Source organism: Oryctolagus cuniculus, chromosome 8, assembly GCF_964237555.1.
Source record: "Oryctolagus cuniculus chromosome 8, mOryCun1.1, whole genome shotgun sequence".
NCBI lineage: Eukaryota > Metazoa > Chordata > Mammalia > Lagomorpha > Leporidae > Oryctolagus > Oryctolagus cuniculus.
The window spans coordinates 68,967,633-68,991,203 of record NC_091439.1 but is presented as its reverse complement, the minus strand read 5'-3'; positions in this window follow the sequence as shown (position 1 = coordinate 68,991,203).

Below are 23,571 nucleotides of genomic sequence, written 5' to 3'. Positions count from 1 at the left end.
CCTTCATGAATCAACATTTTGCACTCAGTTTGAGGATTTTTCTTTTTAAATCTTAGCTCCCACATATAAGGATAGAACATGTAACTTTTGTCTTTCTGCATCTGGCTTATTTCACTCAACATGGTTTCCTCCAGCTCCATCCATTTTGCTGCAAATGATGAGCTCTCATTCCTTTTTATTATAGTTGCATAATGTTCAATCGTGCAGATATACCACATTTTCTTTATGACAACCACCATGGTTGTTTCCACATTTTGGCTACTGTGAACTTTGCTGCTAGAAACGTGGTGCAGTAGGTATCTATTTGATACAAGGAGCTCCAGCTTAACCTTGCATACTGTGGGGCAACTGTGGGCAGCCTGCACTGTAACCTGCAACTCTGGGAGACTGTCCCTGCTGATACGATGCTATAACCCCTGATGTAAGCTGCATTCATGTCTGGGATCAGGAGGACCCAGCGTGCATCCCTGGCTTTCGGGTCCCCAGTCCCTGGAATGACTGGCACTCATCTTGTGAGAACTGTGTAAGCATCCACAGTATCCCGCAGCTCCAAGACTCTATTAATATTTTATTCCCCAAATCATCAGAACCTTCCCTGTGGGACCTTCAGAAGGGCCTACTTGCAGTCCAGTGTTCCAGAGGCACACCTGCATGTGCACAACCCTCAGCATAACCTGAATTCACCCTGTGGAACTGGGGCAAGGTATGCTCAATAACTCATAATGCTGTGACTTGACTCTTCCTGCTGTAAGCCCAGAGTAAATAAATTTGAAACAATATTGTTTTCAATCGTAAGGATGCCAGAGAGAATGGAGAAGAAAGGACAAGAGAAATAAAAAGTTCAAAATAATATAGTAGAAATAAATTTAACAACAATTATATTGAATGCAAAATTCAGTTTGTTAATTAAATTTGTAGACTGCCGCAGTTAAAAGGAAAACTTATCAGATTGCATAAAATAAAATTAAATGCATGCAATTATAAGAGCTCTATCTAAATGATCAGAAAATAGAATGACAAGAGTGATATACCACAAAAACAAGAACCAAAATTAGTTGGCTAATGTGAGTATTATATTAACATACGCAATTTACTTTGTGGTAAAATATGAATAGTGTAATTTTAGTGTGACAAATTTTTAAATTCATCTTCAATATGTATCATTTTTGTGGACTGGTGTATCACCTGTTAAAATATCACTAAAATATACCAACAAAGTGAAAGAAAATGAAAATTATATTTAATGCAATATTCGAAGGAAAATATTAATGTTATTAGAGATTTGAAAAATTTTAAAAATACTTGGTAGAGTCTGTACAGACAACACACCTAGCAACTACAGAATAGTTTTTTTCAAGAATATTTATATTTACAAAAGTTGTCTTTATTCTATTATATAAAGCAAGTTTAAAATTTTTCAGAATGTTGAAGCCATACAAATTGTGTACTCTGACCACAGTGCAATTTAGATGCAAATTAACAACAAAAATATAAAAGCCCATAAACCTGGCAGTTAAGGAACACACTTCTAATTAACCCACAGGAAAAAGAAATCATGATATAGTTAAGTACTTTTTGAATTGAATGATAATCATAAAGCAGAATTAAGGAATGTAGCCAGAGAAAATTTAGAAAGAAAACCTACGTTAGTAATAATGAAAGCTGAAATTAAATCATCTCAATAAATTCAATAATCATAGTTAGAAAAGGATATGACATTAAGATGTTAGAAGCAAAAACAAAATAGAGATGATAAAATTTACGAATAGAAAAAGTAACTGAGAGAATCAAGAAAGACCAAAGTTAGCTTATTATAAACACTAACTAAATTTAAAAAAATATCAGATAATAGTGACAAAAACGAGGCCAAATTTACAAGTATCCTATATTTAGAATTTGTAGACATTTTCCCAGTCATCTGGCAGTTCGGAAAGGAAGTGGGCCTTGGTCCTAGTGGCCTGTTGGAACACCCACATCCCATATTACAGTGTCTTGGTTCAAGTCCCTACTTGGCTCCTGATTCCAACTTCCTCCTAATGTTCACTCTGACATGCAGCAGGGGATGTCTCAAGTACCTGATTCCTTGTAATCCCCCTGGGAGAACAGATTGAGTTCCTGGCTCTTGTTTGGCCTGGTTCAACCCTCGTAGCTGTGGGCATCTGAAGACTGAACAGGCAGATGGGAGCCCTCTACATTGATCTCTGTCTCAGTCTTTCTCTGTGTCTCTGCCTCTCAAATAAAGAAAGCAAATACAATATCAATGGAGAAATGGAAAACCAACATTTACACGGTAGCTGTTGACCAGAATCACAGTGTCTAAGACTTTATAGATATGCTTTCATATACATTCATTTGACCACGTGCTAATATGGTGACTCTCCATAGATCTGCTCAAAACATGGCTTCCAGCTGGGTGGTGGCTATTGCTGGGCCTCATCATTGATGTTGACTAACTCAAGTACAAAAGTAGGCATCACAATACCAGATTTTAAGACATGCTACAGGGCAGTTATAATTAAAACAGCCTGGTACTGGCACAGAAACAGACATGTAGACCAATGGAGCAGAACAGAATCCTCAAAAATCAATCAATGCATTCACAACCAAATAATCTTTGACAAAGGAGCTAAAATCAATCCCTGGAGGAAAAAAAAAAAAAAAACAGGCAACAAATGGTCCACATGTTCTCCACATGCAGAAGTATGAAACAAGACCCTTACATTACATCTTATAAAAAATCCATTCAAAGTGAATCAAGGAGCTAAATCTACTACCTGATACTATCAAATTATTAGAGGAGAACAATGGGGAAACTCTGCAAGACATTGGCATAGGCAAAGACTTTTTGAAAAAGACCCCAGAAGCATAGGCAATCAAAGCAAAAATTGGCAAATGGGATTACATCAGGCTGACAAGCTTCTGTACTGCAGAGGAAATACTCAGCAAAGTAAAAAGATAACCAACAGAATGGGAGAAAACATTTGCAAACTATGAAACTGGTAAAGGATTAATATCCAGAATCTATCAAGGGTTCAAGAAACTCATCAACAACAACAAAAGAAACAATCCAGTAAAGACATGTGCAAAGGATTTGAACAGGCATCTTTCAAAGGAAGAAATTCAAATGCTCGACAGGCTCATGAAAAAATGTTCAGGATCACTAGCCATCAGGGAAATGGAAATAAACCACAATGAGTTTTCACCTAACCCAGTTAGAATGGCTCTCATATAGAAATAAAAAAAATGCTGATGAGGATGTGAGGGAAAAGTTCCCTAATCCACTGTTGGTAGGAATGAAAGCTAGTATAATCATTGTGGAAAACAATATGGCAATTCCTCAGAAAACTGAAAATAGATCTACCAAATGACTCTGCCATCCCACTCCTGGGAATTTAACCAAGGGAAATTGAATCAGCATATGAGAGAGTTGTTTCTACCCCCATGTTTACTGCAGCTCAATTGGCAATAACTAAGATATGGAATTAACTTAGATGCCCATCAATCAATGACTAGATTAAGAAAATGTTGTACATACACACTATGGAATATTATGTAGCCATAAAAATAATGAAATTCTGTCTTTTGCAACAAAATGGATGCAACTGGAAATTATTATACTTTGTGAATTAAACTAGTCCCCAAAAGACAAATATCATGTTTTCCCTGATCTATGGTAACTAATAGAGTACAAAAAAAGTAACGAATAATTGTTTGCATTGCAAACTGCACAAAATATTCCTGTGCATAAACTGTTGAGAGGAAATGGCTTAAAGCCTAAGTGAACTTAATTATTATAATCTCATAGGAAACACTTAGATATTACTTTGACATTGGTTTTATTTCATTGAAAGAAATTATGAATAACTAATTTAACTGCAAAAGAACCTCTATATGGGTGAAATGGTCACCTAGACATTCAATTATTGTTTATAACACTTGTCTATATACCTACTAAACTAGGATCATTTTGCTTTTTGCTTGTTAAAACTCTTATTTGGTGAAGTATTAAGCTTTTTTACTGTAATGTAAATAGATTATCTCAAAGACTAAAAAAAAAGACAGAAAGGAGGGTGAGAGAAAGAGAGAGAGGGAGGGAGGGAAGGAGGAAAAGAGGAGGGGAATATTATTATGTTACTAGACATGTATCTACAAATCATATTTAATCTGTTAAAAATTAACTAAAATCAAGATTTAAAATTGACAAAAAAAGAAATAATGTTCTAAACAAACATGAATAAAATATGGTAAATCAGTGATACATAATATTTTATTTCTTCTACCCTATATTTTAGAGTAACAATGGTTGTAGATTATGATTTTTATTGTTCTTAAGTGGAAGTAACATCTTCAGAATTACTTTCCTGGACCAAATTAATTTACCTATTCATTAAATCTGAGGACCTTGTTGGTTTATTAAAGCTATTAACTATGTCAACTTTTAAGACAAATTATGACTGTACCAAAAATAAGATTCTTTAGGGTATATGGACTAAATATTCTAAATATATTTCTAAGCATTTATAATAAGAAATAACAAAATATATTGACACTCATATTTATCTTAAGCACTTAAATAATAAAATAACATTTGATTGAGCTCTGACATTTAAGGCTCATGACCTAGTCCATTAATCCCTTCAAATTAAAATGCGGGCGATGAACATTTTCTGTCTTCCTTATTTTGCATTAACTATGTTCAGTATTACTAAATTATTATCAATTGATTTTCAATTAAGGTTGAGAATATATTAAACCTGATAGGACACAGGTATTTAGAAGCTTCAAATGGTATCTTCATACAAATACTAAGCTAAAATAATTAGATATTTGTTATTGGTTTTTACATATAAAGATATATTTGATATCTTTTGGGAAAACAGTAAGTCTATGTATGACAAGAAGTATGGCAAACACAACATAGAATTATTCCTTTTCTTGTGATTTAGCATTCCAGTTAGATTATTTATAGTCACTGAAAAATTCTTTTAAAAATCTTACTAGATAGGTTTCATATTTTTATATAAAATGAATTTCTGCTATGAATTAATTTTCCCAGTATCTGTAAAACTGAACTGGTAATTGATTGCCCTAAATTGATTTAGGCAATGGCATTTGTGAAATTCAGTTTTAGTTTTTTTTAAATGTTTAGATTCTTGAATTTAGAACAAAGGCTATTTTTTTATCTTATTTTATTTTTGCTTTTTCAAGAATCTTTTTAAGAATCATTCTTCTATGTCAGTTGTTTTGAAATTACACACCAATGCCTATTGTGGTCTGAAAATGTTCTCATCTATTAACATATTCCTCAACTTTTATTCACATACAGGATAGAGTGTTTTATAGGTTATTCTTTATTCCTATCACTGCATTAGTAAAATAATTAAATCAGCTATTGAACTTCATGACAAATTGGCAAGCTCACAAAAATAAATTAGTAGGAAGATTAAAAAGCTAGACTGGCTATCACAGTATGTGGTAATGTTAAATGAGAAATTCTACCTGTCTCTAACTTATATTTCTGGTGTATTCAAGAATATATTTTTTATCAATGATAATTATGGTTTTGTAATCATAATGGAGATAACCCACGACTCTCCACCATAAATAACTTATTTCTCTGAGGGATCAGAATTGTGCCTTTGAGGAAGAAATTGTTATGAGTTAAGCGGCGCTCCGTGTTCCCTCCCCTCAAAGAGGTAATCAATGAAGATTTGTATTGAGACAGACATAATTAGTAATCGAGATTCTATCAGTCTGGGCACCTGTGTGAGAGTGAAGGGCTAGACACCGTGATAACATGAAAAATTCAGTGAAATATAAAGTATTTTTTAAGAAACAGAAATCTTCACATTGTTCTCTCTTATTTTGATATAATTTCTGATCCTACTCAAATATTGCTGTACTTACTTTTTAAATGATGTATATAATATATAGTATGAAACAAGCAATATATTTTTGCTTTGTTTTTTGGTTAAGTCCATATTACATTGTAATGTAATGTAAGCTTAGTTTTTAGTCTAATAATCAGACTTGAGGCTAATCCTCTGCCTGCGGCGCCGGCACCCAGTCCCGGTTGGGGTGCCAGATTCTGTCCCGGTTGCTCCTCTTCCAATCCAGCTCTCTGCTGTGGCCCAGGAAGGCAGTGGAGGATGGCCCAAGTGCTTGGGCCCTGCACCTACATGGGAGACCAGGAGGAAGCACCTGGCTCCCGGCTTTGGATTGACACAGGGCATAGGCTGTAGCGGCCATTTGGGTGGTGAACCAACGGAAGGAAGACCTTTCTGTCTGTCTCTCTCTCTCACTGTCCAACTTTGCCTGTAAAATAAATAAATAAATAAATAAATAAAATAATCAGACTTGTATAACAGATTTTACTGATCAAGTATGTTTCTTATTACTCTATTTTAGCCACCGAAGCTATAACCAAGTATTTCTAACTCTCTTACCAGGTAATGATATGTTGCAATCCAGGTGGTCTTGAAATAAGGTGTTGCCATATGATTTGCTTTTGCCAATGTGTTTCTCTTCCCCACACACAGCTTTACAAGTCAATATAATTCACAACTTTCCCTTTTTCTTTACAAATGACGGTTTTCATAAAAGAATGAGGACAACACACAGTAGAGACCCAGTCAATCCTAATAAATGTGGAATATGTAAAGAAATAGATCTGTTGAGATTTTTAAATTGTTATCAGAATTGACCCTAGATTGCTCTATCATATCTAAACTCTATTGCTAAAATAATATATGTTTCTTTGAAGAAAATAGTTAATTTTCCAACAATACTTTCTTAGTAGCATGCTGCTTTTGAATGTATTTTGTCATTTTAAAAACTTACTATATACTAAAAATAAGTACTTTTAGATTTATAAAATATGATGTACAAAATAAAATCATACAGATTAACATTATTTGCCTATAAATCAGGGGACAAATAGCAAATAAAATTGTTAGAAATTGTTTTAAGATAATGCAAAATGCTTTCTCCAAAATATTTTGGCCTTTAAAGTATTTTTCCTCTCCAGATTTTTTCCTTTTCACCTGCCTTTTTCTTCATCAGGTTATTTTTCCTTGGAATGGGTTAAGTTTTTTACACCTCTGTTTTACCTAAAGAATTAAAGATAAAATAGATATTTAAAATCATGTCCAAAGCTTTTCTTAATCCTTCACTAATGATAGTTGCTTTTATAATAACAGTGTTCTACTGTTAATATTGCTACCATTTGTTGAAGTAGTAAAACTCAGAAAAATCATTAACTCATCAGGTAACAGTCCATCATTGACAAACTTCAAAGTAGTTTAACTGTCCATGGCTGAACAACGTAACAAAACTCAATTTTCACTTTGTAAAACATGTATCATGTCATTCTTTAAAACATTTGAGTAATTGTTGTATTACAAATGCTTTTTTTTTCTTGGCAGAAAAGGTGACTATAAGTGGACATTCACTCAAGTGGAATTCAAATGTGCATATTCCAATGCATTGAAGCAATTGCTGCTTAACCATAACTGAAAAATCACTGTATTTCTATTTTCTAAATGTGGATTTTATGGTACTGCATAATGCTACTGCCATAAAGTTACCCAATGAACAATATTGTTCTTTTCACAACAATATATTAAGAACTTCTATGCTAACTGGTTGGTAGCTATATATTGCAATATCCTGTAGTCACTGTTTTAAAGTCCATAATAGAAAACCATGTAGATTTTTTTAACATCTAAGTAAAAAAGAAATAGAGTTACACATAAGCATGATAGCTTTCATTTAGAGTCTCTTGGTGTTTGTGGGTAGAATATTAGACAAAGAATGCAAGGCTATTTGTTTATACATATACTGCTTGCTATCCTTATTATATTTCTAATGTTTGAATTTAATACTTTTTTTTAAAGATTTACTTATTTATCTGAAAGTCAGAGTGACACAGAGAGAGGAGAAGCAGAGAGACAGAGAGTGAGAGGTCTTCTATCCAACGGTTCACTCTCCAATTGGCCGCAACAGTTGGAGCTGAGCTGATCCAAAGCCTAGAGCCAGGAACTTCTGAGTCTCCCATGCGGGTGCAGGGGCTCAAGGACATGGGCCATCCTCTACTGCTTTCCCAGGCCATAGCAGAGAGCTGGATCGGAAGTGGAGCAGCCGCATCTCAAACTGTTGCCCGTGTGGGATGCTGGCACTTTAGGCCAGGGCATTAACCTGCTGCGCCATCGTGTCAGCCCCATGAATTTAATACTTTCTAATGACTGTAATGAAATTAAATTCAATCTTTCATGAGCATTGGGTCTGTGAAAATTGCCAAAGGTGTATATGGAAATATGAAATGGTGATTAATAAGAATTCTTAAATCTTCATGAAGAGAATTATTGAATATAGAAATTAAATAAAGTTCCTGGAATCATAAAGATAGTAAAGGAATAGCTGTATGTAGAGGACAGCAAACATTTCAACTACAGCCCTCAGACATTTGACAAGGGCAATTGTTTTTCACTGGTTCATTAATTTTAAGAAAAGACAATAATTTTGGAAACTTAGCTGTCAAAAAGAGGATAAATTTTGATAAATCAGTTGTCTCTTCAGTTTTACTTTACATATCACAAAGATTGTAATTCAACTATCACTTTGTATAAGAATTTCTCACATTTGGTACTACTCTTAACTCTTCTAATCTGAATACTTGTATAAAATATAGGTGAGGCAGTGATCAACACAATTCCCATAAAAATATAAGTAAGATAGATTGAACATGTATAAATTTTTGTTGACTTATTTCCTGCTGGGCCTTGATACTATGTTACTAAAATAGCTTAATACCAGGGTCTTAGTATATCTCTGTAACAATTTAACAGAAAGCACTAAAAGTTTTAGAGAAAAACAGTGTAGTAGTAATATTTATTTCTTTAAATGCTAATTATTTTAATTTACTATTCAATGATATGATGGTAATGGAGTGCATATTATACATATATATGTATAATGCATGCATAAACATTACAGATAATAGGACTATTTCTAAGTTTCAAAAGCATGGTCCCAAAAGGATTAATAAATGTCATTCTTATTATTAATAAGAAGCAATTATGCTGGTAAAACACTGAAGTGAACATCCTGTATTTATTTTTTTCTATCCTCCTACTAAATTTTGCCAATTAGATGTTGAAGGTCATAGGAAGACTCAAAGCACATTTATAGGGGTAATTGTACTGAGAGTAATCCAATTATGTTTAAATGCTTCCGCGATGTTATCATTCTTTATGGAAACCTCTGTTACACCAGCTTCATTTAGGAGGCAGAGCAGATGATGTTTTCCATTTTCCTACTTCCCCTCATCCTGCTAAGTCTGGAATGTGGTCCAGTCAGGATGTTGTTTAGCATGGACTGTCTTGCTAACAATCTCCCTAAGCTAAATTCATTAGTTATGTATAGATGGCCAGGTTAATGAATAAGTATTGGAAAATGTTGAGCTAGTTCAAGTTTTTTAAGTCTTAAACACAAAATGAATAATGTATGCCTATATTATTCAACTTTGGCTGTCCAAATATTCTTTTATGGGTAATAATATTCAATTAATGGCTCGGCTATGTTAATTTTATTGCAAAGGATGGCCTTAGTCTAGACTGTTTTGATTCTGAGTGTCATGTGCTCTAAATGATCAAAAAGACTCATAAGAAAGTAAGTGTTTTATCTATGAAACCTGTCCTGTTCTCTAAGTTTGAAAAATTCAATGGTTAAGAATATGTGTTTTTCATTTACAAGGATATAAATAAAATCTAAACATTACACTTCATATATTACTTTCTATATTCAAGCATAGAGAATTTTTTTGCTTTTATTTTCTGATGAGACATGACAAACTATAAACATTCACTACCTATAGGGATGGTTGAAAAAATAGCAAAAATAAATTATGCTGATTTTCATCTCACATTGTGGACTTCAAATGATTTATAGCCTTATACCTTTGCATATGCAGCTTTCATTTTCTAGTAGTACATTGAATATTGTTCAATTATATTGCATATAATGCACTATATATAGATACACAATTATATGCACATATATAAACATATATACATAATTTAATTATTCATGAAACCGTTAGTTACATGAAGTTGAAAAATACACTAAAGTCCAGTTTCTCAAAATTGTGGCTTTTGACATTCCTTTCCTTTAATTTTAGCTAAATGATTTAACAGAGCCTAAAGGAAGGAATAGTTCTTACTTTTACGTGCCACTAAGGGATCCATATTCATCAGCATGTTCAGTAGACACTTTTACCATAGTCTAGCAGCTAGTAGTTATTCTAGGATGAAATAATTTAGGATTAACTATTCTAAAACTCCAATCAGTTTTGGGGGTATATTAGCCAATGTCTAATTGGTTTATATCCAAAAACTATACCCAGGAGGCTCACATGTTTAGTGACCTCCAGGTCACTATACAACTAATTTAGCTTTTAATGATTTAACAGAAAGTTGAAATGCTTAAATGCTTAAAATTCAATCTTATATAGACCCTGGTATGTAATTGATAATATCCACTATAAAAATGTTTCAGGGTAAAATTACTGAGGCCTTCTAGCGTGGCCTTTAAAGGCTCGATAATTGATTTATTTTTCAGTTGAAACAGATGCACTCTTTTTGGTCAAGGAGATGTCAGGTCCTGGATGCTCTCTCCTACTGTTTTCATGGGAGATAGGGTGGCAACTTATTCTGGGAAGTCCCTTGTATTGAAATCTAAGTTGTCATGATAATCAATAGTTCTTAGCTGATATTTAAAGTATATGCTCCTATCTCAGATCAAAAGAATGGCTCTTGGGTTTCTAGATTACCCACAGATTATGATCTCACACTCTTTGGACCTTCATACTAAGAAAAATAAATACACAAACACGGTGTTTAGGGGCAGACAACATGGTGCGGTGGGTTAAGCCACCCTTTGGGACTCTTACATCAGAAATGAAAACTGAAGTGCCAAGACAAATCCCAGCTACTCCGTTTCTGAGCCAGCTTTCTGCTAATGCATTGGGGAAGGTTACTGACAATGTCCAGATATCGGGGTTCCTGCCACTCATGTAGGAGGGCCAGACGGACTGCTAGGCCCTTGGCTTAGGCCTGGCAAGGATCTGACTATAGTGGGTATTTGAGGAGTAAATCAGAGAATGAAAGATTTCCTCTCTCTCTCTCTCTCTCTCTCTCTCTCTCTCTCTCTGCCTTTCAAATAAATAAACACAGTCTTTTTCTTTCTTTCCTTTTTTTTTTTTTTTTTGACAGGCAGAGTGGACAGTGAGAGAGAGAGAAAGAGAGAAAGGTCTTCCTTTGGCTGCTGTGGCCGGCGCACCGCGCTGATCCAAAGCCAGGAGCCAGGTGCTTCTCCTGGTCTCCCATGGAGTGCAGGGCCCAAGCACTTGGGCCATCCTCCACAGCCTTCCCGGGCCACAGCAGAGAGCTGGACTGGAAGAGGAGCAACCGGGACAGAATCCGGTGCCCCAACCGGGACAAGAACACGGGTGCCGGTGCCGCAGGCAGAGGATTAGCCTAGTGAGCCGCAGTGCCAGCCAACAAAATCCTTTTTCAAAATGTGGCTGCTTTTGATGTTGTTGCTCTTGGAGGCTGTGTTGAGTCATATACCATCCCTGACGTTGAGAACAGTACTGTCATAGCATGCCAGACTCTCTGAGAGCTGGGTTTGGGCCTTATTGCTTTGACATCTTGAGCTTTAACTGGACTATGCTATGACATCATATGTTCAGCTTGCATTGAGGATCTGTAGGAGCAATTATATGAAATTTGCCTTTATAGTAATTGCTTAGATTTTATAAAAATTATTAATATAAAGAGAACAGATTTCTTAGATACAATTCCAAGAAGACAATCATACAACCCTTTCTTCTACTTTCCATTCCTCAATCCTGCTCCTTCCTTCCTTTCTTTTTTTTCTTTAATATTTGCAAAAACATGATTTTAATCCCCTCTGTAATCACAGACTTAATACACCACTATTCATAATATTCAACAAATAAAGAAAATTGAAAGACCACAGTTCCACATAATTATAAACAAGGACTAAAAACAACAATCAAATCTCAAGATGTCCATTTCATTCTTGTATTTTTTGTATTCTTTTTTTTTTTTTTTTTTTTTTGACAGGCAGAGTGGACAGTGAAAGAGAGAGACAGAGAGAAAGGTCTTCATTTGCCGTTGGTTCACCCTCCAATGGCTGCCGCGGCCGGCACGCTGTGGCCCGCGCACCGCACCTATCCGAAGGCAGGATCCAGGTGCTTCTCCTGGTCTCCCATGGGGTGCAGGGCCCAAGCACTTGGGCCAGCCTCCACTGCACTCCCTGGCCACAGCAGAGAGCTGGCCTGGAAGAGGGGCAACCGGGACAGAATCCGGCGCCCCGACCGGGACTAGAACCCGGTGTGCCTGTGTCGCTAGGTGGAGGATTAGCATGTTGAGCTGCGGCGCCAGCCTTGTATTCTATTTTAATCTTTACATATCATAAAACATATGATATTTGGCTTTTGTGGACAAGGTTATTACACTTTGCATAATGGTTTCCAGTTTAATGGGTAATGTGTACTACATCTCAAACTATCTCTTCAAAAGGCATGAGGAGAAATTCAACAGAATTTTAATTTTGCAAAATCAGAAAATTATTTTTATTTTTAAACTACTTTGAAAATTAAGATTTATTATATTTCTGTCTTTAATTTAATTTATTATCATAATATAGCTCAGTTTTAACTATGGCTTGCAACGTTTTAAGTTTCTGTTGTTTTATCTGAGTACCAAGTTAAATCACATTTAGTTTTTATTTAAAGTAGCCAATAAGATGCAAATAATTCAATATTAACCTAGAATTAACAATTTCTTAGAATGCCTATTTTATCTGCTTGTTCACATTATTCTAATAACTTTTGGATCTAAAGGACCATTTCATGTACTTTACTTTAATGTGCTTTTTAATCAATTGCCTTTTAAAATATTAGGATGTAAATATGTAAAATATCATACCCAAGATTCTTCATTGATTCACTGAACATAAATATGCCAGCCTCTCTGAGTTTGCCACTGTGCAGGACAAGGGTTGTAAAAGTGATGAATACCCACTCAGTATCTCTAAGGTGTTTTGCAATACACAGGTGTTGACAAGCAAGTAAATGAGCATTATCAACAGCACTTGGTAAGCTAGACCGCAGCAGAGTCAGGCACTGGGTGATAAGGAGCTACGAAGGAAATGTAATCTACTCTAGTCCCAACAAATCTGGTGAGGAAAGGAGTTCGGCAGAAGACGTTTCAGGAAACTCTTGTAGTACTATTAATAAGCAATAGATTTTGCTACTTCTTTTGGGACATTTATGTTACAATTTAACTCACTGATTTCTATTAATATATTACCCTCAACCACAGGAGTTATGGTTGAATAGAATAGACAAATTAATCAAATGAGAATCAGAAGGGCTGCATTGATTAGTTCAGCCATTTTTTCTATAACTTTGTGTGACAATAGAAAGCACAAATAGTACCAAAAGCACAGAAATTCTTTCCAGGTTTGTTCTATTTACTTTTCCATGATATACATCAATTATGATCCATTTCATACTGACATTTTTATATTTTGGTACATTTATTATTTTTAGTGAGATGTTTGACCATGATAAGATAATTTATCATTAATTACCATCTATCACACATGTAATACTTTAAATTAATACTTAAAGCCAAAATAATTTGAGCAAAATTATGCTTGGGAAGCATTACGTTGTACTTTTGCAAAGTTGTATTTTAGTGCTGAAAAACAAATGGGGACTGGAAGTTTAATCTAGAACTGGAAGTTTAGACGCTGGCATCCCACATTGGAGTACTTGAATTTGGTAGCTGGAATCAGATCTTGGGAGGCAGCAATGCTGGCCCAAGTAATTGAGTTCCTGCCATCCATGTAGGAGACCTGTATTGCATTCCTGGCTCCCAGCTTCCACCCTTGAAGAACCTTGGCTATTGTAGGAGTTTATGGAATGACAGGAGCACTCTCTGTCTCTTTCTCTTTCTTTTTCTTTCTGTCTCTATATTCTCCTCCTACTCACCCTTCTCTTCCTCCCTCTCAAATAAATAAATAATAATAATTAAAACCAGCAAACAAAAAGCCTTGATTTTTGTAGATGAGGGCAGAATCCTCAAATATGTAAAGTTGAAAAATTTTGATTTCATTTTATAGCCTGAACATAGCATTTAGGAAAATTTTCTTTTATAGGCATACAAAGGTCATTTCTTCCATTACTTCAATATTGCAGTGTTTTTGCATTGTGTAGTTATAGCCTAGAGAGAAAATAGTGAATAATTTATTAACACATATCCAACTTCACCTCTAAAATTTCCAAGTCTAAAAATCATTCACTTTATTATTACCATTTCTGAAGAGTAAAAACTATTATAACCTATATCCATAGTTTAATTTTAATTCAATATTCTGTATTTTCATCTATATAGTTATATGCTATTAGGAATAGCCATAAGGTCTGAAATCAGTATTATATTTATAAAACTTATTTTTGTTTTGTTTTCGTATATCATCCTACTGCTAAGATAAAAATAGGGTATATCTGAGCAAAATGTTAATCATATATATTATCTGGTATTTAACTACTATAGTATACCTCACAATATTTTGATCTACTACATTCAACTACATATAGCTTCTAAGGATTGCATTTGCATAATTTTACTAAACTACGGAGTGTTTATCAATTTCTTCTTTAGACATTCTTTTTAACTTTTTTGTATTATGTATGTTTTTTTGGTTTCTTACTGCTCCTACTTTCAGTAATTATAATTCATTTTCTCTCAATATAATTTCCTATTACTTAAAATAAAATTTTATAAATGACAATAATCAAACAGGAGAGAAGAAGATATAGAGTTTCTATTTCTAGTCATTAAACTACCACTCAGTGGGGCAGGTGTTATGTCACAGCGGTTTAAGCCACTTGTTGGGATGCCCGATGCCCACATAACCTGTGTTCAAGTTTCATTTCTGCTTCACATTTAGATGATAACTCCAGTCCTAAGTTCCCTGACGGCCACATGGGAGACCCAGCTGTAATCCCTGGTCCCTGGCTTCTGCTTGGCCCATCCCTGGCTGTTGTAGGAATTTGAGGCGTAAACTAGCTAATGGAAGATTTCTCTCTCTCTCTCTCTCTTTCTCTCTCTCTCTCTCTCCCTCCCCCTCCTCCCTTCCTCCCTCTCTCTCTCCTTCAATTAAATACAAATTAACAAATAACCTTTATTTTAAAAAAGTTAGTATTCATTGATTATTTTTCTCTACGAGTGACTGTGTTCCTGAAAATAAATTGGGCACCACTACTGACAAATGTCTGTAAGAAGAGGAACGTCTCTGATAAATAGGACAGGTTACAAAAAGCACATAATTTAAATCAGCAGATATGTACCCAGTACTTACTGGTATCAAGTTACTTTGCAAGCTGGATGCAAACTTAAGAACTACCTTCTACTAGATTAGGTGAGATATTTCTTATGGTAGGGCTTTATTTTTTCAAAAGACTTTTAATCATTTTTTTTATTTAATTGGAAAGCAGGGACAGATAGAGAAAGAGAGAGAACTCTCTCATTTGCTACTTCACTCCCCCAAATGCCTTAAAAATCTTGGTTTGAATAAATCAGAAACCAGGATACAGGAACTTCATTCAGGTCTCCCACATGAGAGATAGGGACCCAAACCCCTGAGCCATCCCCTGGTGCCTCCATAGTCTCACATTAGCAGGAAGCTGGAATCTGGAGCAGAGTTTGGGCAGGTATCCAAGTATCTCCGACATGGGACGCAGACATTTCAAGTGGCATCTCCACCACTGTGCCAACAACTGCCTCTATGATAGCGCATCTCAAAATTTGATTTGAGGTCCAGCAGCATCAGGTAAATCTAGGAAGTAGTCAAACATGTAAATACTGGAGTCAGGGGTTTAGCAAGCCCTCCAACTGATTAGAATGCACACTAAGGCTTACTATCAATGCTTGATGAATTTTTTTCCTAGATAAATTTCCTTTCATACAAATCTTACCTGAATTAGTGAGAGTTTTCCATGTCTCTAATGTATCAGGCTTCTTCCATACCTGCAGCTGACTTCAAGTTCCACAGCAACAGGGCCATTTCCGTGCTTGCTCCTCATGTATCCTCACAATCCTGCACCGCGTATGTCCCTCCCTACCCAACAGGAGTTTTGGAGGTCATCACCAAGCTTTGGAACTTGATCGAGAACGTCAGAAACTATAGAAAAGCATTTGTATACAAACTATATAGATAATTTATCCAAAAGGGATCATACTAAACAGTAAAATAAAATGTGAAGGAGAATTGGATTTTACCTTCTAGTTTGTACTCCTTAAAGATGTCTTACCATTACTTATTATTGTAATCTATTCAAAAATCCATGCTAATGATATAACACTTGTCTCAAAGACATAATTATAAATATTTTTCATAAATAACTTGGTGTTTTTTAGTTAAATTTCACTATATACATGTTTTATTTATATAACTGTTTTTTTATACAGTAACAGTTTCAAAATGCTTTCACATACATTTTGTCTTTCAATATACTGATGGGGACTATATTTTTAAAATACAAGTGGTTATTCTTGGGAAATACTACAAAAGTTCACCCACAAAAGGAGTCTATTGTTTGAGAATATGTAATGTATTTTTAAAACCTGCACTTTGGCTGACATACATTCATAATGCTAACTCATTTTCTTTATTATTTAACATAATTAGAAACTCATGTGCCTAACTTTGCAAATATCATCTCCCTTGGTTCGTATTCTGCTCATAGCTTGTGGCCTTTGATAAGAGTATGCATAAAAGACCTTAAGCAATTTTATGTATGCATTAGAATAAGATGAATCATCTTAATTATGTATTTACAGATTTCCAAATCTTACTCCAAGATTATTCATAGTGTATACAGGGCATTGTTCATCCTTGTCTTTAAAGCGATTACAGAGTAAAAACAATAGTCATTATAGCTTATGGGCAGTGACTTGTGACATGCAGTTTCAAGTCTGGCTTTAGACTTTGCAAGATCAGGGTAAGAGTAGAAATGGAGGTCCATGTACCATATGTCAAAACATTTAAATGTCATATAAAATTCAAATTAGAATTAAATGTATGCTAATTTCTTACTTTGTAAAATGAACTCTTTGTAAGTACCTGGAAGGACAGAATTTAGTGCTTATATGTGGTTGTATATCACGTTGTAGAGCTAAACAGCCCAGCCTGTGCTTCCAAATCTGTCTAAGGTCTCCACAACTAACTTCCCCTAAACCACAAGTGGAGCCTAGGAGTTCCCACAGAGTGACGCCATTCACTCCAGAGAATGCATGCAGGCCTCGAAAACAGACCTAAAGTGATTTGGGTTCAGAATTCTAGGTTATAGGAACCAGGACCATAATGTTGGAGGGGATGCGTGCTATCTGGGTCCACACTTCTCAACCATCCTAGGGATCTCTCGCCATGTGTGGCACCATGCAGCTGAAGGACCCCGAGTGGGACCCTCTCAAGAGCAAGGCAAGGCATGCAGGGTTTCTGTTTGTCTCAGTCCAAGGGTAAACCTGTGCAGCATACATATCAGGGAAAATATTTGAAGGTGATGCCTTCTACTTACCTTTGCTTAACTCAGTCAACTTCTTTATAATTTCACTGCACTTTGGAACAAATGGCTTTCAACATGCTTCCCCAGAGCATTTTCTAGGTGGATTGAGATCTGCCCTCTAATCACTTTTCACATCATTTTTGTTCATTCTTTTCTTATTATAATGACGTTTTTGTAGAAAGGAGTCGTGTTACCAGGGTAACAAGAGTGGAGAATTGGCATTGCTGCCTTTACAGAAAACTTAGCCCTTCTTGAGTAAGCCTCCACTGTAAAACTAATATTAGAGCTATTCAGTTTTGTGGGAATAGTTTTGGGTTTCTGCCTGTTTCTTTTCCTCTTGGATCCTACACTCCCACACCAACTATAGCTGTCTGTTTGATTTTTCTCTCAAACTCACCCTTTTGCTCCTTTATTTATCATGGGCATGTTTAGCCAATAGATTTTCTCATCTGTTTATTAATGCACATTCAACATTTTCCCAAATATATTGTTGTTAGATTGGCAGTTTTTCTAATCCTACTGAGTCAGAGACAATTGTTCTAATGCTGACATTTCATATTGGTCTTATGTTAAAACATTTGAAGGAACCAGGGCTTAAGTTATTTCTCTGCCATTCCTACTGGCCAGTCTGGGGCTGGGTAGCCCAGAGTGGGCAGTAAGAGAACACAGAGTCAATATAAATCTACTTTCAATCTTATATAGCATTTTTGTGCCTTCTTCTATAATTAAACTTCTATTTCACAATAATTTCAATGAAAGAACAAATTTAGCTTCCATAAACCATTCACTGTAGGGATGAGTGACATATAATAAAATATAATTTATAAATTATTGCTTATTTATATAGTAAATATTCATGCTAAAGATGTAGTCATTCTGCATGCTCTCAGTATTTTTCCTCTATTAGAGATTTGTCATGATTATTATTTAATTTCTCATCTTTTAGTTGACGCTTTGAATCACACACATTTATTATGAATAAGAAAACATTTATACATAGGTATTTTCTTAGCCTACTTTGTCTCAGGATTTTAACATCTCTAGGAAATAAATCCTCACACTCCATCAGGCTGTGTTCTCTAAAAGTTCCAAGCAATACCAGATAAGAACACTTTTCATGGACCTGTGATAGCTAAATTGCAAGCAGGTGTCTTTTCAAAGCAGACTTGTATGCTGGTGCTTGCCAAAATGGATCATGGTTATTTCCACCTCATTCGGAGGGAAACAATTTCAAACCTTTTGACTAGTAATTTTTCTTTGATGCTGTAACTTTACTTGTTTTGTCATTGAATGGGAAAGAAACAGATCCTGAATTCAGAAACTGAGTTGCAGAAAGAGATATTTTCAAAGAGGTAATGATGTTGATGCAAAGCAAAGGACAGAGAAGTTAAAAAAAAAAAAAAAACTGGAAAAAAAAAAAAAACAGAAGCTGAACAGGTGAACAGGTAAATAAACATACACCTGGGAAAGAAATAAAGTGAATATATCAATACCGGTGCTACGAATATACTGATCATACAGAACAAGTGGGATGCGATTAGAATCCCATGTACTACATTATCACCCTGCCCATATAACTTTGTTGGCAGGTCTAATTTTTACCTGTAGTTGAATGGAAATTTGGGCAGAGTTTAGCTTGTCTGCACACTCAGCCAATTCAAATTGCCATTGCTTTAAGTCACAAATCAGACTTAACTTCAGTACATTGGATGCCCACTTCCATGCATAAATGTCAAAATGTCTTCTTCCCAGCAGGCTCTGTTGGTGCTCGTGTTTAGAAACTGCACCCATCCCCTGGTATGTTTCTAACTCTACCATTTGGGGCAAGTCAGCTTGAGCATGTCCCAAATTATACATCCAATTCAATCCCATCAAGGTGGCATGTACCAATGCCATCTCACTAGTCCAAGTGATCAATTTCAGTTCACAATTGATCATAATGAAAGGACTAAGAGTCAAAGGGAGCACATAAACAAGTCTAGTACCTGCTAACACTAACCAATAGAATAAATAAAGGGGAGAGTGATCCAACATGGGAAGTGAGATACTCAGCAGACTCATAGAATGGCAGATGTCCTAAATAACACTCTGGCCTCAGAATCAGCCCTAAAGGTATTCGGATCTGGCTGAAAAGCCCATGAAAGTATTTCAGGCATGGAAAGCCAAGACACTCTGGCAAAAGATCTCTGTGAGTGAGATCCCAGTGGAAAGAACAGGCCATCAAAGAAGGAGGTACCTTTCTCTGAAGGGAGGAGAGAACCTCCACTTTGACTATGACCTTGTCTAAACAAGATAAGAGTCGGAGAACTCAGAGGGCTTCCATAGCCTTGGAAACTCATGACTGGAGCATAGGGAGATTACTGATGCCATAGACAGGAGTGTCAACTGGTAAAGTCAACAACAGGAGTCACTGTGCACTTACTCCTCATGTAGGATCTCTGTCCTTAATGTGCTGTGCATTGAGATTTAATGCTATAACGAGTACTCGAACAATATATTTCCCTTTGTGTTTCTATGGGGGTGCAAACTGTTGAAATCTTTACTTAATGCATACTAAACTGATCTTCTGTAAAAAAAAAAAAAAAGAAATTATCAATTCCCAACTTGACTCTCACTGGGATTAAACATGACAATAGGTCTGATCTGATTTCATCATCATTTAAAAAAAATCATCTATTATTTTTCACTTTATGTTTCTGTGTGGGAGCAAACTGTTGAAATCCTTACTTAATGTATGCTAAGCTGATCTTCTGTATATTAAGATAATCAAAAATGAATCTTGATGTGAATGGAAGGGGAGAGGGAGTGGGAAAGGGGAGGGTTGTGGGTGGGAGGGACGGTATGGGGGGGAAGCCATTGTAATCCATAAGTCGTACTTTGGAAATTTATATTCATTAAATAAAAGTTAAAAAAAAAAAGAAAGAAACTGCACCCATCAATGTGCTGCTCTCTGGCTTCAGTAAGTGCACGCAATTCCTGTGGGTGGGGCACTTTGATGCTTTCTTGGGCGTTTGCCCTCTAACCTCCCCTGACCATTGATTTTCATTCAGTTTTGAGTGATGGAGTTTGTATGGGTCTCAGTTTGATCAGGGAAGTGAAACTACTAAGAGAAAGATAAAATAAGTGAATTATTGTAAGCATCACACAATTGTAGAAAGTGATGGAGTTGTCTATTGTTCTGAATCTGATGCTGAACCCAGAGTCACTATAAATCAGCCAGATTGGCAGTCGGGAAGAAAACTAGGACATGAGTGAGAATAGGGACAAATTGGACCTTGCATGGACAAATTGGAACCCTCAGGTCAAACTATAACCCACATCACAATGTCCTTTTCTCTAATTTTGTTGCGAATTCTAACCTGCAGGGAAAAATAGCACTCTGCTCTGAACTAGAGTCCAATTGTCTCTGGAGAAATCTCTCTTCTCTAAATTCTCACCCTAAAATATCCTTAACAAAGGTGAGAGCTTTCTGAATCATGTAACCAGTTTATAATTCTTTCTTCTTAAATTTATATCCTGGTTTAGCACTAAAATTTGAACCAGCCAATCATCTTTACTTAGTGCTTCAGGTATTTCATCAACAATAACTTCTTCTTCATTGGAAAAAAATTAACATATACTTAAAGAAACAGCCTACAGCTCAGGTTTCTATGTATTTACTCTAGGACTATAACAACTGCTCAGTTCAATTTAGATAAAGCGTGGAATATGGATTTTTGGGTAAGCGTCCCATTCCAGTAAGCATATTGAGTCTACTGTCTATGATTTATGCTTAAGTCCTAGAAGGAGAATGTTAATAATGATATTTCAAATATTAATTGTTAGTCCTCTTAAGATTCAAAGACACTGCATGCACCTGACAGTGTTTTATTTGGATTTTTAAAACAAATTTTAAAGCATCTTATAATTCTGCATCCTCTTTTATTACGGGCAGCATCATCATGCAATTGTTCAATAAAACAAATAGAAAATTTGAAACTCTGGCTTTCAAACCATAAAAACAGCCTGGCTGTATCTTCAATATTGATGATTTAATAATTAAATTGAAACCTACTACTAAGAAAATTGAGTTGAGATCTGATATAGAGAGCCATACTTTCTAACTCCATCTCCATTTGAACATGGAATTGATAACTAGAAACAAACTTGGGAAGGTCACCCTTGAAGAGAAATAGATGTACAAGGTAGAATGGCCAAGTCAATATGGTAGGGAGGCTTACAAACAGGCATCATTCCAAAGCAAGAGAAGTAGAGAAAGATAGACTATATTTTCTAGTTGTTTTAATCTGTTATTATGGAATATAATATTACAATTCCAAAAGAAGATTTGGAAAATGTAGAAAGAAAAACTAAATATATAATCACCCACAAATCTAAATTTCAATGAGAAATCTCAGAATGACTTAAATAACAACACTGCAATTTCTTCCTCTTTTGATAGGATAGAAAATTCATGAGGATAAGTAGATGAACAAGCCAGGTACTTTTTCTCCTTGAAATAAATATCTTTCATTTTAATATGTAAGTCTAATGTGTAATTTTGGAATATCTTCAGGGAACTTCAAAATAGCTCATTTATGTTTCAGGACATGTAATAAAGTGAATTTATTCATTTAATTATTTATTACAATTGTATTAATTATTGGCACAAAAATTCCTTGTAAAACAGTAGATAAAAGTATTATATATGACCAAGTAGTAAACATGGTATTTAATTACTTTATGTAAGTAACCCTTGACTATCAACAGTAATTTTTAAATGTTTTAATTGTTTGGTTATTTGAGGGGCAGAGAGACAGAGACAGAGAGATCTCTGGTTCACATACCAAACACCCTCAACAACCTGGACTTTGCCAGGACTGAAAATGAACAGAGAACTCAGTCCAGGTTTTCCACTTAAATGGCAGGAACACAATTCCTGAAGCCATCAAATGCTGCTTCCCAGGATCTGCTTTAGCAGGAAGCTGGCTTAGGGAGCCAAGGCTAGGTCTTAAACCCAGTTACTCTGATATGGAATGCAGCTACCATGATGTCTGTCTTAACTGCTAAGCTCAATATCTGCCCCCAAAGTAACTTTTACATTACATCTCAGCATTTATTTGGGGCTTAGTTAATAATGAAAATATAAATTGTGTCTTGACTTGGAAAAGATAGAATGTCTGGATTCAAATACTATGTATTTTGATCATAGTAATTCTAATATTGGACAGATTCAATGACTTTTATTCCATTTCCTTAGCTGGACCATAGGAATGGAAGCATCATCTACATTATATACCATTTTAAGAATTAAATGTCACCATCTGTGCAAGAACTTATAATAGTACCTACAATCCAGGGCTGGCGCTGTAGTGCAGCATGTTAAAGCCCTGACCGAAAGTGCTGGTGTCCCATATAGGCACCAGTTCTAATCTTGGCTGTTCCTCTTCCTATCCAGCTCTCTACTATGGCCTGGGATAGCAGTGGAAGATATCCCAAGTCCTTAGGCCCCTGCACCCATGTGGGAGACCTGGAAGAAGCTCCTGGCTCCTGGATCCTGGTTTCTGATCGGCGCTGCTCCGGCCATTGCAGCCAACTGGGGAGTGAACGAGTGGATGGAAGACCTCTCTCTGTGTTTCTACCTCTCTCTCTAACTCTGACTTTCAAATAAATAAAATAAATTTTTGAAAAAAAAAATTGTACCTGCAATCTGTAAAAACTCCGTATTAATCTGTTGTGTTGCATACTTACAAATCCATCATATAACATATATATATATATAAATGTTAATATAAGATTAAAAATTTAAAAAGATAATAAAGAATATTTTTATGAATTCAGCATAGGAAAATGTTTCTTAATTAAAATATTTATTTATTTAATTATTCATTTATTCATTTACCTGAAAGGCAGAGTTACAGAGAGAGGCA